Genomic DNA, 13,599 nt, shown 5'->3' with positions numbered 1-13,599 from the left:
ATAGGCAACACCAGCAGCGAGAGCTATGACGTCACTTCAAATGACGTCACTTCAAATGACGTCACGATCGTGTTGTTTCTGGATGGCCTCTTGCACGGCTTTTCTGAACTGTTCTATAAAGTGTCTCTCTTCGAGATAAGTGGCAAGCACAAAGAGCAGCGTGAACAGCATGATGACGAATCACGATGGGGTCAGAGTCTTTTTATAGAGATACACAGGATGACGTCACGTGGCTCGTGCATGGATGACGTCACGTGGCGCGTGCATGGATGACGTCACGTGGCTCGTGCATGGATGACGTCATTGGAGTTGGTCCATGGATGGCGTCACTCACAACAACAACAGCGTGTCACGAAGATGCATGAGCGCTTTTCCCAACATGTTTTTCCCCGACCATGTCCAGGGTTTGTCAATATTCGGATGAGATACACCCATTCCTATTCCCCATCTTTGATCGTAGGGGCTAGCTTCAGCTAACGACTTTGGGTAGGATTGAATCAATCTCTGTTTCAAGTCCTTGTTCTGGGAAAATTTAGCGGTGATCGCCTTGGTCATCACCTCAAGACTGACCGTGTCCCACACTGTTTGAGTAAAGCCTTTCACACATCGCCCCAGACGTTTTTGCTTTGCTGGAACAGCCTCGTGCAGAATACGCCGTCCGCACTGTCCAAATCTCCAAAGTACATGGCTTTAGAGTACATGTAACACTGTTCAACACAATTAAATGTAACACCATCCAAGGTAAACACTGCTGGATGAAAGTTGCTGAACGGTGACTGGATTCCATAGAAGAATAACCAGGGGAGTGTCACTTGTGACTGTGCCTTGTCCGTGGGAGTCTTGAGACCCAGCAAGATCATGGCTTCTGCTTCTCCACATTCTCCAAAGCTTTGCAGAAGAGGGAGTAAGCTTGGGGTCCACGTCGGGAAGCATGTCTAACAATTCTCTGACACGGTCAAAGGAGGTCCGAGGTTTTCGATAATCTCTGCCTTCATGAGGATGGTCAGGACTTTAAACGCCATCAGTTTGTCTACCACGGCTTCGACCTGCTTGATAGCGATAGCAGCACGAGACCACAACGATTCTCCCTAAGCCTATTGCAGTGAACGGGTTCCATCCTTCTCTTTTCTTAGACAACAGAATCTGTAATGACTCTGACAGAAACGTCTCTTTATATATACACACAGGGTCGTGATGACGTCATAGGGTGTGTGACGTCAAACTAGAAAGAAAAAATTGTCGTTAGCAGAGCGTGGTTTCGATCCACGGGCCTCTGGGTGATGAGCCCAGCACGCTTCCACTGCGCCACTCTGCTCTCCCTCCTCTTCCCTTTTTTGTGACAGTACCTATGACATGGTAAACATGACCATGGCCTCCACCAGGTCTGAGTCTAAGAACAGGGTACAACAGGATTGAGGGTGACCATGGACTCCACCAGGTCTGGCCCTGAAGAGAGAGACGACATAACACAAGAGTACAATACAATTGCAATTTATTGAATGATAGAACAACAAATGAACAAGGCAATCACATTTTATGGGTTAAACATCAATCGATCAGAGCATGTCTACATCAAAAGTCCATGGGAGGGATGGGTTCACTCTTTATAGCCATAGGGGAGAGTTTCCTGGGGACGCCTTTGGGGTCGTATTTGCACTCGGCGTTTGGTGTAGACCAAACGATAGGTTTTGGTGGTGTCCTTGGACAGCAACACGCTGCCCTGAAGAAGTCCTCCGCGAATGATGCGGGTGTGGGTACCGGACCGTGATGTTGGCTTGATCCTCTGACAGACGAGGTTCTTCATGCTGTCAAAGTGGACATGTTGGCTCGCCCTGTGATTTAAAGTAAATCCTCGACCTTGCTGATGCCCACACTGCCGTCCAGATTGAGGATGGCGCAGCTTGTAGCCATAATTTTGGGTCCTGCTGAGACAAAGGTTTGAATGCTGTTGCCCCTCCCAGTTCATCAGTCAGCTCCCCAAGGTATCTCCCAGTGGCGGGTTGTAACTTCGTGGACGGTGAATGTAAATGATACTGTCCGTATCAAAATAGAGGACACGTCGATCCAACGGTTGCAAATAAGAATACAACTTGAGACGGCTTGTGCTGTCACCCAGGCTGCAATGGCCACATTGTGGGCTGGATGAGGGTCGTGAAAGTCTGCCTGAGGTTCATGAGTGACACAGATGAGGTCTTCATTGATGATGTTAATGTCTTTCACCACACGACGCTCATCCCAGAGGAGGGCAAAGTACCTCTCAGGGGAACTGATATATTCCGTCTTGGCAAAACCCAACGCTTGACCAAACTTGCCCCAGTGATTGTTCAGGCAGGCCTTGGCTAAGGCACGTAGTCCTGGTTTTTGTGAATGCGAGCAGGATCCAAGGTGACTCCCTCTTCTGCTGTATCTCGTGGATGTAGGCTTTGGGTCTGGACAACCTTCGGGTAGCCACTGGCCTCTTGCTTGATCTTGAAGAAATTGTTGACATACTTGGCAAACAGTCCTCCCTCTTGGGTGTCAGGGTCGTAGGTGGCAAGCGTGTCAAAGTGCCAAGCCTCAAAGATGTGAAGCACTTGATAGCCGCACTTTTCAACAGCAAACTGAAGCTCTTTGCTGACATAGGTACCGATCCATGCCCGGTCTTCATCCCCGTGGGGGTGGGGAGCATCCAACTGCTCTTCAGCACACGTGACGGCACAGTGGAAAGAGCAGTTTGCCTTGACACTTGTAAGGAAGAACAGGATGATAGAGGTCGGTGGGTGGCAAGACTCGGCACTGGATCAGGCCGTGGAGCTCAAACAAGTCAGACACGGGAGGATGATCTTTGATCCGGGTGTCCCACGGGAAAAGTACCATACTTTGCAGATGTAAGGGTACAGCGAGCAAACGTCCACATATTTGATTTCTTCATCTTCTTTGGCTTCGTAGTACAGTTTGGTGGCGCTGGCACGACCTCCAAAGAAAGCATCTCTAGGATTCAACGGTCAGGCATGTAGGCATGGGGTCCTTGCAGGGTAGTCAGGAAGGCTCTCAGATCACCGTTGTCTTTCTGTTGTTTCAGAAAATCACATTCCCAGAGGGTCACCACTTGGCCAATGTCGGGATGTTGGCGTAACACACCCAGTCGGTACATGGTATGATGGTATCGCTCCTGGGTGGTACCCAAGCTAGCATGGCGTTCACATCGACTCGCCTTGTAACAGCGCAGTACAGCCATGCCAGAAACAGCCCAAGTATTCGCATGACACGGTGCGTGTCTTGGCGCCGTGAGCCATCTGCCATGTAACGACTTCCGCCAGCACAGTCAAAGCCTACTTCCCACCATTCCGAGCATGTTGGATGTGGACCCCAGGGTGTTGATGCATGACCCAGTTGAGCCAGTGGAGACACTGAAGCGAAGTAGCCACGCTGGGGACGATAACCTTGAGTAGGTAGGATGGCGATGGTACGGGTTCCAAAACTGTTTTCGAAGGTGAGCATGCAAGCCATGGGTAGAGTCACTGCTTCATAGAAAGGGTCCACGTTGTTCTGTTGAATGAATATGTTATGGAATGCAGCACAGCCTCGACGCAAAATGTCCACATCACTCTGACAGTAAGTCAACAATTCTTCATCCAGATCAAAGACAGTCCCTTCAGCCACCCGCATCGTATCAGGCCAAGAAAGCTTTGCGTTCGGCAGAAAACATGCTGTCAGGATCGTAAGTAGACACGGGAGGATAAGGACCCACATAGCCTTGGTGAGCTTCGGTGTTGAAGAAGTGAGGGAAGTAGCCTTTCTTGAGTTCCGTCAATGCAAACGTTTTTGGAAACTGCTTCAGAGCCATCGTGAGGAAGTTGAGGGAATCCTTGAAAACAAGACGTCCCACGGTCATTTGCAAGATGTGATTCCCACGTAGTGTGACCTGGGGTGCTTTCACGAGATGTTGATGGAAGTACTGTTGGAGCAAGTGTCCATCATACCCACGGTAGTTGTGTGCAATGACCAACACGTCGTCATCATCAATGGTAGGAGAAATGTCATCTTCGTCGTCTTGTTCTTTGTCGTCGTTGTCTTGTTCTACATCATCATCATCATCGGGTTCTGGTGATGACCGTTTGGGTTGTTTGGAGGCACGGCCTGACGGCTGCTGCTGGGATGCCTTACGTTTCTTCTTCTGCTTCTCTTTCTTTTCCGCCAGACGCATCAGCCAGTCGCCCATGTCCTTCAAGGTCGTCGATCCCCGAAACACTTTGATGCGGCTAGGCCCTTCTCCTTCCTTACGCCAGGGACACTTGTCGCACAACTGATTGGAAGCCTCGGAAATACATTTTCCACATCCTAGATGCACTACACACAAGTTGGGAACATGAGTTCCTTGATCTTGAGTACATTCAAAGTCGTAGAAGATGAACTGACGCTGTTGCCGTTCTTTGTCTTCATCCATTTTTTCACCGTCTTCATTTTGTTTCGGTGGTTCGATGACGGACATGTAGCACTGGTGGTTGGGTTTCAAGGGTTCTTTGCAGATCTTGCAGTCACGATTCGTGCCACACTGGTGGTTGACCATGCCCTGGATTTTTCTCACGTTGACTTTGGCATAGCAATGATGACAGGTGTGGATGGTGGAGCAGGTGCTGGGATGCTTGGCGGAGGCCATCCGATGGCGTTGAAAGCAAGTAGGGTTTCGGAACCATCCGCCACATTGGAGACAGGAGAGTCCTTCACTGACCACGTCACCACAGTATCCAAGACATTGACACCAGTAGCAACGAAATTCTCGGGTGCAGCGATGATCTTCAGCGTGGTCGTAGCCTTGGTCACACGTTTCACAATAGTAACTATACCCTGTAAAAGCAGGCATGGAGGTAATGACATCGTAATGGTGATGGTGATGATACAAGTGAAGGATCTTGGTGGGTTGAGCCACTTCACTCTTGTACAGGAGTCGATTCAACACCTCTTGGGAGTAGACTTTGAGCTGATAGTAAGGGGCCAAACGTTGACTGAACAACTCCCACGTGGCACGCCCTGTACAAGGCCCTTCGGGGATCTTGAGTTGGCGAAATAAACCCTTGGCAGCCTTCAACTGCGCTGGTTTACGATGGTCACACAGGTATTTCCATTCCGTCTTCCATTCTTTGGTCACAGGATCGGGTTGGTGTGCGTGGTGACTGGCCACGACCAGGGCACGGGCAAAGCAGAGCTGATCCTCATTCTTGATTTGGACGATACATTGTTTCTTTTCCAGGAAAGCGTTTAAGCCAACGAGGTGTGTTGGCCGGCCGTGTCCCTCACCGATACGATCAGGATCCTCTACATGCAGTAAGAAAATGTCCATGGTGTCATCGATATGTAAGTCGTGGTTGCTTTGCTGTACTTTTTCCACTTCGCCCATGATGTGTTCCCCCTGGAGGTCACCCATCCGCCGAAACGTGATTCGGATGTCTGTATCCAGGGCGGGGTGTTCCAGGGCCAATCCCACGCGATCACCATCCTGGCCACCCACATCGTCTCTCAGATCTGCTAACACGGCATCAAACTGTTCTCTGAGAACGACGGGAAGGTCTTCAGGCTGTTGACGCTGCAGCCAAACAGGGTTGAACTTCAGGTGGTAGCGCTGGGTACCAGTCCGGAATTTCTTGGTTGTTTTTTGAGTCGTCCGCTCCAACTCGTAGGGCACAGGCTCCTCTTCAAGTTCATCTTCGTTCATTCGTGGTGACGGCATGGTGAGAACTGGTAAGACCCACGCTGAGCCTGGTTTATATACATCACGTCACCCTATGACGTCACAAAAGGTCGTGCCAGTGCGCACCATGAGCTCATGTGTTATTTATAGGAATGATGTCATACCCATGACGTCACACTAGCCTGTTGAGTCAGGAGGAGAGTGGTGCGAACCGGATGCAACCGGTGCGAACCGGATGCGTCAAAGTGACGTCATCAACCCCAGCTATATAAATTCAAGGTTTTCCAGCACTCCTCATCAGTTGCTCACTGAAACTGGAAGCATGCAGACGTCTCCCGCCTCCGTCTCCGCCTCCTTCCGTTGCCGCCTGTGCGAAACAGATGACCACAGTTATCTGCACTGTCCCAAGGTGACCTGTACCGAGTGTGGTGCTCAAGGTCATCGCCATTACGTATGTCCCAAGAAGACCAAGGACAACAACAAGCACGATAACAACACCTGCTACAACTGTGGAAAAAACGAAGGTCATCTCAGTTACGCCTGTCCACATCCCTGTCGCCACTGTGGTCAAGAGGACCATAAGAGTATGAACTGCTCTAACAAGGGCCAGAAACGTCCGGCATCCACCTACCAGCCAAGTGAACCGCCAAAGAAAGTGAGTAAACGTGAAAGCCAACATTTACTGGCTCTACTCCATGACAAGGTCCTCCTCGTTCAAGATCGCATAGACACCATGTACTCTCTACTTCAACGCATCTTGGAGTTTGTCGAACCCATGGACGATTCCAGCAGCACGGCCTCCAGTGCACCACCATCACCACCATAGATACCTCGGTGATCTCTCACCCACTCATACCAACGGCCCTTTTCAGGGCCACCCACCTGGCTCGAAAGAATGCTCCATCCAATGTTTTTTAACCACACACACACACACACACTTGTCTAGCCACGCCATCGTCCGCCTCACCCCCTCTCTCTCCCTCCTTCCCTCTCCTTCCCTCTCCTTCCCTCTCCCTCCCCTTCCCTCTCCGTCCCGTCCCGTCCCGTCCGCCGCTCGCCCGTTCCGCCATCTTGAAACGCGTCTACGCTCGCGAGATCCCGCGAGACTCCACGAGATCCCGCGAGATCTCACGCGATCCCACCGGAGGGGGCGCCATCTTGAAACGCGTCCGCCATCTTGGCCCGGAGATGACGTCATCGTCATGCGCGCACAACCACCGGAACCGGACGTGACGTCATCGCGATGCGTGCGCACACACCGGAACCGGAAGCACCGGAACCGGAACCCGAGTGATCTCCCCCTGACCGGAAGTGACCGGATCCAAGATGGCGGCGCCCAGGGGGACCGGATGTGCCGCCATCATGAAAAAGGCGCCAGGGTAACGTTGTTCACTACTGTTATTCGATGGTGATTTATTTCATTCGGATATGTTTGGAAGTCTGTAAATAATCGAGTCTGGGCCAGACAATCCAGTGATCAACATCATGAGCAAGCATCGATATACGAAACTGAGATACGATGACATGTGTCAACCATGTCAGCGAGCCTGACCACCCGATCTCGTTAGTCGCCTCGTACGAAGATCAGTTCTAACCCGGATCTTCGCGGATCACCAGCCTAGTAACGTTTTTGTAATGTTTGTAAAGTTTAAGTCAAATCAAATTTGCAAGTGTAAACTTTCTGCAGAATACTTCAAAGTGGCATATATAATATAGTGTATAGGGTGGTTTCACGAGGGATGACTCACACTGTTACAATCAGATCTACCGTGTCAGCGCCGTCATCATACCCCACAGGGTCCTAAAGGCACTATCCATCGCTGTGATCGCAAAACAGTAATTAAAGAACACATACTTACGATTGTTGTACTGTCTTCTTCTACAAAGGAAGCCAGAGAAGTATCTCATTACGGGCAGATTTGGAGAAAAATAGAAATGTCAGCTTTAACTTCGGTTTAGTCTTTACGCCGGTCATTTTACCGGGAATAATTAGACCAGTTTCCTGATAAAAGTTTTAAAAGGAACGATTCTTTTTATTTATCAACATATTGCACATTTACATATTGCGCCCGAGGCTTAAATACGGAAAATCACTGTTCTAGTGATGACATATTTTAACCTTATTAAACCCAGGGCTTAAATTCGAAAATGCGCAATATGTTGATAAATAAAAAGAATCATTCTTTTTAAAACTCTTTTATCAGGAAACTGGTGTATAAATTCAAAATTGAATGACCACATGGTTCAATGTAACTGCAACTGCACGCACATCATAGGGGTTAAGATGATCAATTTCTGTCTCTAATAACTGCCCTGTAACTGGTGTCGAAAATGTTCTGTAAACGTGATAACTTCGCAGAGGCACTACTAATGTTAAAAACGTCGAAGTTCGCCATGGCGTTTGGAAAGGGACGTCACTCTAAACACCCAAGAATTAAATCCAAATTTAAGCCCATGGGCTAAATTTCGCGTGGGCCTTAATACGGGAATATCCGGTAACTTGTTTGTTGTTTAGCGCTGCGCTAATGTTTTAGGTATATGGCGACTGTCCGTGTCCGTAAATAATCGAGTCTGGATCACACAATCCAGTGATTAATATCATAAGTATTGATCTGCGCAATTGGGATACGATGATACATGTCAACCAAGACAGCCAGTCTGACCACGGATTTCGTTAGTCACCTCTTACGACAATCGTGGGTTGCTGAAGACCAACTAACCAAGATTTTCACGGGTCAGTAAACTTTGTAGCAGTAGTAGTAGTAGTTGTTGTAGTAGTAGTAGTAGTAGTTGTAGTAGTAGTAGTAGTAGTAGTACATCGGTAGCAGTAGCAGTACGAGTACGTTCCTCGTAATTTTGAAATAATCGTCAGTTTTAACTTACAGAATCAGATAGAAATAGACCTTTTACGCGTATGTAAATGTCTGTTTTTGAGATAAGAAAATATATACGTCAATATTTGACCACACCAAAGGTTATATATTTATCATTTAACGCGTCATCCACTGACGCGCGTGTCTTGTGTATGCAGTTTCTCCGCAGAACTCTGTAAAGCCATATCCTTGTACGATGTCGTTTATAGAATCAAACTAACCACACTTTGCAGTTGCAATCATGAACTTAAGAGCATTAAATATTTCTGAATAAAGCAAAATACATTTGTAAAGGACAGTTTAAACGTCGTTTTGCGCAGAATTTCAGTTATATCACAGGGTGTCGGCCGAATTTGGAAGAGGGGCGGTGGGGTAGCCTGGTGGTTAAAGCATTCGCTCATCACGCTGAAGACCTGGGTTCGATTCTCCATATGAATACAATGTTTGAAGCCCATACCTGGTGTCCCCCGCAGTGATATTGCTGGAATATTGCTAAAAGAGGCGTAAAACTAAACTCACTCACTAACTTGAAAACGTGAAGTGATGCAGCTCTAAGGGGTTTGCTACAGTTGTAAAACGCTTGATTGTGGTGACAATCCCTGGAAACACAATCAGGGCAAATCTCGGACTCGAACACGTACAGGATCACTGGTTTGGGGCATGCCCAAGGGACGCAACCCTGCAAGTATTGCTCTTTAGACTACGGGGCCGTAAAACCCCTAACCATCAAAACGATTGTTGGTTGTGCATTAACTCATTAATTTCAAGGCCAGTTAGTCGCAGTCTTTATGTCTATTTTATTGGGGAAATTATTTTCCGCTCAAGTCCGGTCAAATCGATTTCAATGTAGCAATATACACAACCAGCTCTCCCGCTGCGCTCCGACGTAATACAAATCTGTAATTGGCGTTCTTATCAGTGACCTTTTAAACGTCGGTAGGCTTTTTCTTGTTTTTACCATAGCAATACCACCCTCGAAATCCCCCAGATCAATCAAACACGGGCCCTGGGAACAGTTCGGCTATTATAGTCATTAATCCTTTATCACATCGACAATAAATTGATATGAGGGCATTCGGTTGTTGATTTCCAATACAGAACGCCAGCCAGCCGAAGCAGTGTTGATTCAAGACATCATGGCAAGGTGTGCAATCGCCATGTTTACAAGATGGCGGACATTTCAATAACGCGATCTTCAGGGCCCTTCAAGCGGCAGGGGTTGTCTGGCAAGACAAGTGGTTCTTTGAAATGGTCGTGTCGAGACTGCAATTATTGTCCACCACTGTTCAACGACGTACAAGGGTTCGACACTTTTTTCCAGGTCTTTCTTTCGCCACGGGTCATTGGCGCGAAAGAGCAGACGTCAACTTGGATTTGTGTTTTCGTGACAAGGACCGACTGGAACAAGATTGAATCAATGTTGAGTATCGACAATGGGTGTCTATCTCTCGTCACACGGAGCGTGAACACCGCTTACCTTTGACAGTCGAGCTAACAGCTCGGAACATTTTAAAGGCCATCCGGGAAAGTTCGAACAGTGATCGAGTTGTCTGACGTGGTGATATTTGTTAGTGGCAACGTCCACGGGAGGTTGCTGTTGGTTTAAACTCATTTGACAGGTGTATATCGGCACCGTCGTTTTTGACATTGACAAATCGGACGAGGAATTAAAACGATTACCTTACAACGTTAATCTGGAAGAATGAGTGTTAAAGTTTGAATTTTCCAGTTGGTGATTTCACTTGGATTAAACAGGAGTTTTTCTAGTTGTCTGTTTTGACGATGAGATATATGTGTGTTAAGAACAGTCAAGATACGAGTCCGAGATAGTATGGATATCACTACATGTCAATTGCTATGTGGTATATTGCACAGGTGTCAATAACACTATATATACACTGACGTCTCATATACGGAACTGTGACATGAAATTAACTAGCGGTCGTCGTACACCACGTGATCACGGTTCCCTAACGCCTATATCCTTTTGTGTGAACTATGAAATGATCTTTGGATAGACCCCTGGCGTTTCTATAGAAACCATCCGGAATGTGTCAACCTATTCCACGTTCATCATTAAAAGCCCAGGAATCGTGCCTGCACGTTGACGGCATGGAGATAAATGACAGGATGATATTGACGAACTTGTGGATGGACCCAACAGCTGATGTGCCGTGAGTATCATATGTGCAACAGTTTGACTAAAATGATAATAATGTGTTGATGATGATGATGCTGTTGAAAAATAAAACTGTGCATTAAATACATTCTATTTGATTTAAGGGGCCGTTTATACAATATACAATGTGAATGACCCCCTCCACCCCCCAAAAAAAATAAAGAAAAAAAATATGTACAGAGTAAAAGGCCAAACCCCACCCCACACACACACATGTCATGTACAAAAATCAATGACATCAAACCCCCACCCCATTCCCATAATTTGTAAGCATGATTTCTAAAGATTACATGTACACAATTGCTGACACACCACACGACACACCCCAGTACATGTGTACAATATTGTTTCTACACATGGACGCATTAATTAATATTTTGGGCCATTATTGGGATCGGGTGGTCAGACTCACTGACTTGGTTGACACATGTCATCGGTCCCCATTGCGCAGATCGATGCTCATGCTGTTGATCAGTGGATTGTTTGGTCCAGACTCGATTATTTACAGACCGCCGCCATATAGCTGGAATATTGCTGAGTGCGGCGTAAAACTAAACTCACACTCACTACCCCAAAGCAGGCACTAATCGGCCCCGAGTCGTTATACTGTGTCTGAGTGGGGTGTTCATGTTGAACTCCACAATATTCCCTCATACGACCAGCGTGTCTCAAGCACGTCACCATATTAGTTACATCGAAGGCGACATGAAACCTTATGTGTAGACTCAACGTAGTGTATACCTTGACATTAGTTAATTGAATCCCACAATGGGAATAGTATGTGAATTATTACGAAGAATAGATGCGTATCATACTGCTATCATCTTGGTAATACAGATTGAAAAAAGTCTACTGCTGCATCATTTTATTGGAAAAATAATTATTGCCTATAGAGTGGGTGTCAGGTTTCTTATCTTGTTGAGTATACAGGGCTGATTGGGTATACCATTTTTTTCTCTTGGAGCAAATCCCATTTTAGTGTTGAAATAATGTCTGATTTCGTTAACGGAACAAATCGAAATTAGTATTGAATGTAGGGACTATGCCACATATATCGAACTTTTTAACAGTTGTTTAACAGTGAAAGAAATGTATGTGACTCCATGTAATATATATACATACTGCACTGTTAAGGTTCAAGTGCCTCTTGGTAACCGTAGCCTAGTTTAAACAAGATACAGTACATGATCCTTTAAAATTGGCGGGGCAATAAAATGCGTATTAACCTCCCGGCGAACGGAACAAGTGTCGAAACAAACTAGTGCCACGTATAATGCGCTAACGCAATCTCAATATCAACTCTCTATAGAGGTGTTTGTTGGAGAATATTGCTTGAACATTGCGTGCGTAGAACAGGATACAATGTAACGTGGTAATGCATATACCGTTATATGGATATTGTCGCGACAGCGTAATTGTGGTTCGGTGTGCAGCTTTCAGCATGGTTCACTGCCTCGGTGCTACAGTGGTGTGGTGAGTGAGTGAGTATAGTTTTACCCCGCTGTAAGCACCATTCCAGCCATATCATGGCGGGGGACGTCAGAAATGGGCTTCACACATTGCGCCCACGTGGGGAATGGCGCCCGGGTCTTCGACGTGACGAGCGAACGCTTTAACCACGGGGCTACTCCATCCATGAATGTCCGGGTTCGGTCCCACATGGGTGTAGAGGCTAAAACATAGGTGTGGTTTTATCTTGAACACGTTTAGTATTTGTACAGTGTCCACAGACACAGTGTGTGAATTCCTCACTTTACAAAGCGTAGGATTGGGTACGGAACTCAATTATTTAGATCAGTTTTGAAAACATATTGGTTGCTCACAACCATTTTAACTTAACTATAAATATCACGAAAACACGATACACGATCCCGCATGTCTGAAATGAAGTCTAAACGGATTTTTTTCAAACTCAAGTACATATTTATCAATATTAACAAGGCGAATAATCTGATTACTCATAGCAAAAGTCTCCATCAACGCCAATATTAATTAGGAACCGCTATAGGATATGTTCGCAACCCAGGAAAAAGAAAGAAAGAAAGTCTAACCCTCACAATAACCAAAGACGTGTATATACGCAAACCTAACCCTAACCTAACCCTGAGTATTAGAGGAAATGACTATTGGTAAACATGGTAAAATAGTTACAAAATAAGGTGGCGAACATATTCTATAATTGCACCATTAATAATGAACTACTAACAAATTATTTGGCTCTTTGCGCCCCTACAAGCGTTAGTCACCTCAGTGTACATTCTCTTCCCACAGAGGTTACTTGCATATCTTCCTGCGAACCTCTGTTCTACTACGGCCCTTTCATGGAGCGAGTGTTCAGGATTTGTGATTGGTTGCAATCACATTTAGTTGTGCAATCAGCCGCGTTGTTTCAAAAGTGATCATTCGCACGGCCTCGGTAATTTTCGTATGCGTCTGAAAAAACTATAGAACCTCTTCCCCTGCGCGATGCGCAAACGTTTTTTCTAGACAGAACTCAGTCATGTAAATGCGGATCAATGGGGCATCCATCGCCCTCGTTGATAACGGACAAGCTTGCCATTAAATGTCGTGTGTGTCACATCACCACAAGTCCCCGGCAGAGAAGAGGGATATTTGTGGACCCATTTTTGGATCTATGTCGATGTAACACGCGTTCTGATTGGATAGAAAGAAGGGAGATAATTCTTGTTGTGACTTTTTGCCGCTAGGGGATTTTACGAGAACCAGGAAAAATGGCCGAACAGAGGTTCGTAGGAAGATATGAGAAGTAACCTCTGTGGGAAGAGAATGCTCAATGTAGTGCTCCAAACGACTTGAGTCGCCAGGATCACTTTATCGACAGGGACCAAATAAAATCCGGATAATTTTACCGCCCAGAA

At 46.5% G+C, this 13,599-nt stretch overlaps 1 long non-coding RNA gene across 1 annotated transcript; it reads left to right on the top strand.

The window, feature by feature from the left end:
* Window positions 1–500: 500 nt before the first annotated feature.
* On the top strand, window positions 501–13,194 carry LOC124276258. The gene is made up of 3 exons (XR_006898464.1): window positions 501–513; window positions 3,378–3,380; window positions 12,963–13,194. It is a non-coding gene; the product is annotated as an uncharacterized LOC124276258 (long non-coding RNA).
* The last annotated feature ends 405 nt before the right edge of the window (window positions 13,195–13,599 follow it).

The sequence above is a fragment of the Haliotis rubra genome, unplaced genomic scaffold, assembly GCF_003918875.1.
Source record: "Haliotis rubra isolate DU_JTF1 unplaced genomic scaffold, ASM391887v1 Scf2077, whole genome shotgun sequence".
In the NCBI taxonomy this organism is placed as follows: domain Eukaryota; kingdom Metazoa; phylum Mollusca; class Gastropoda; order Lepetellida; family Haliotidae; genus Haliotis; species Haliotis rubra.
The sequence above is the reverse complement of the archived record's forward strand: the minus strand, read 5'-3'. Positions and strand labels throughout refer to the sequence as shown.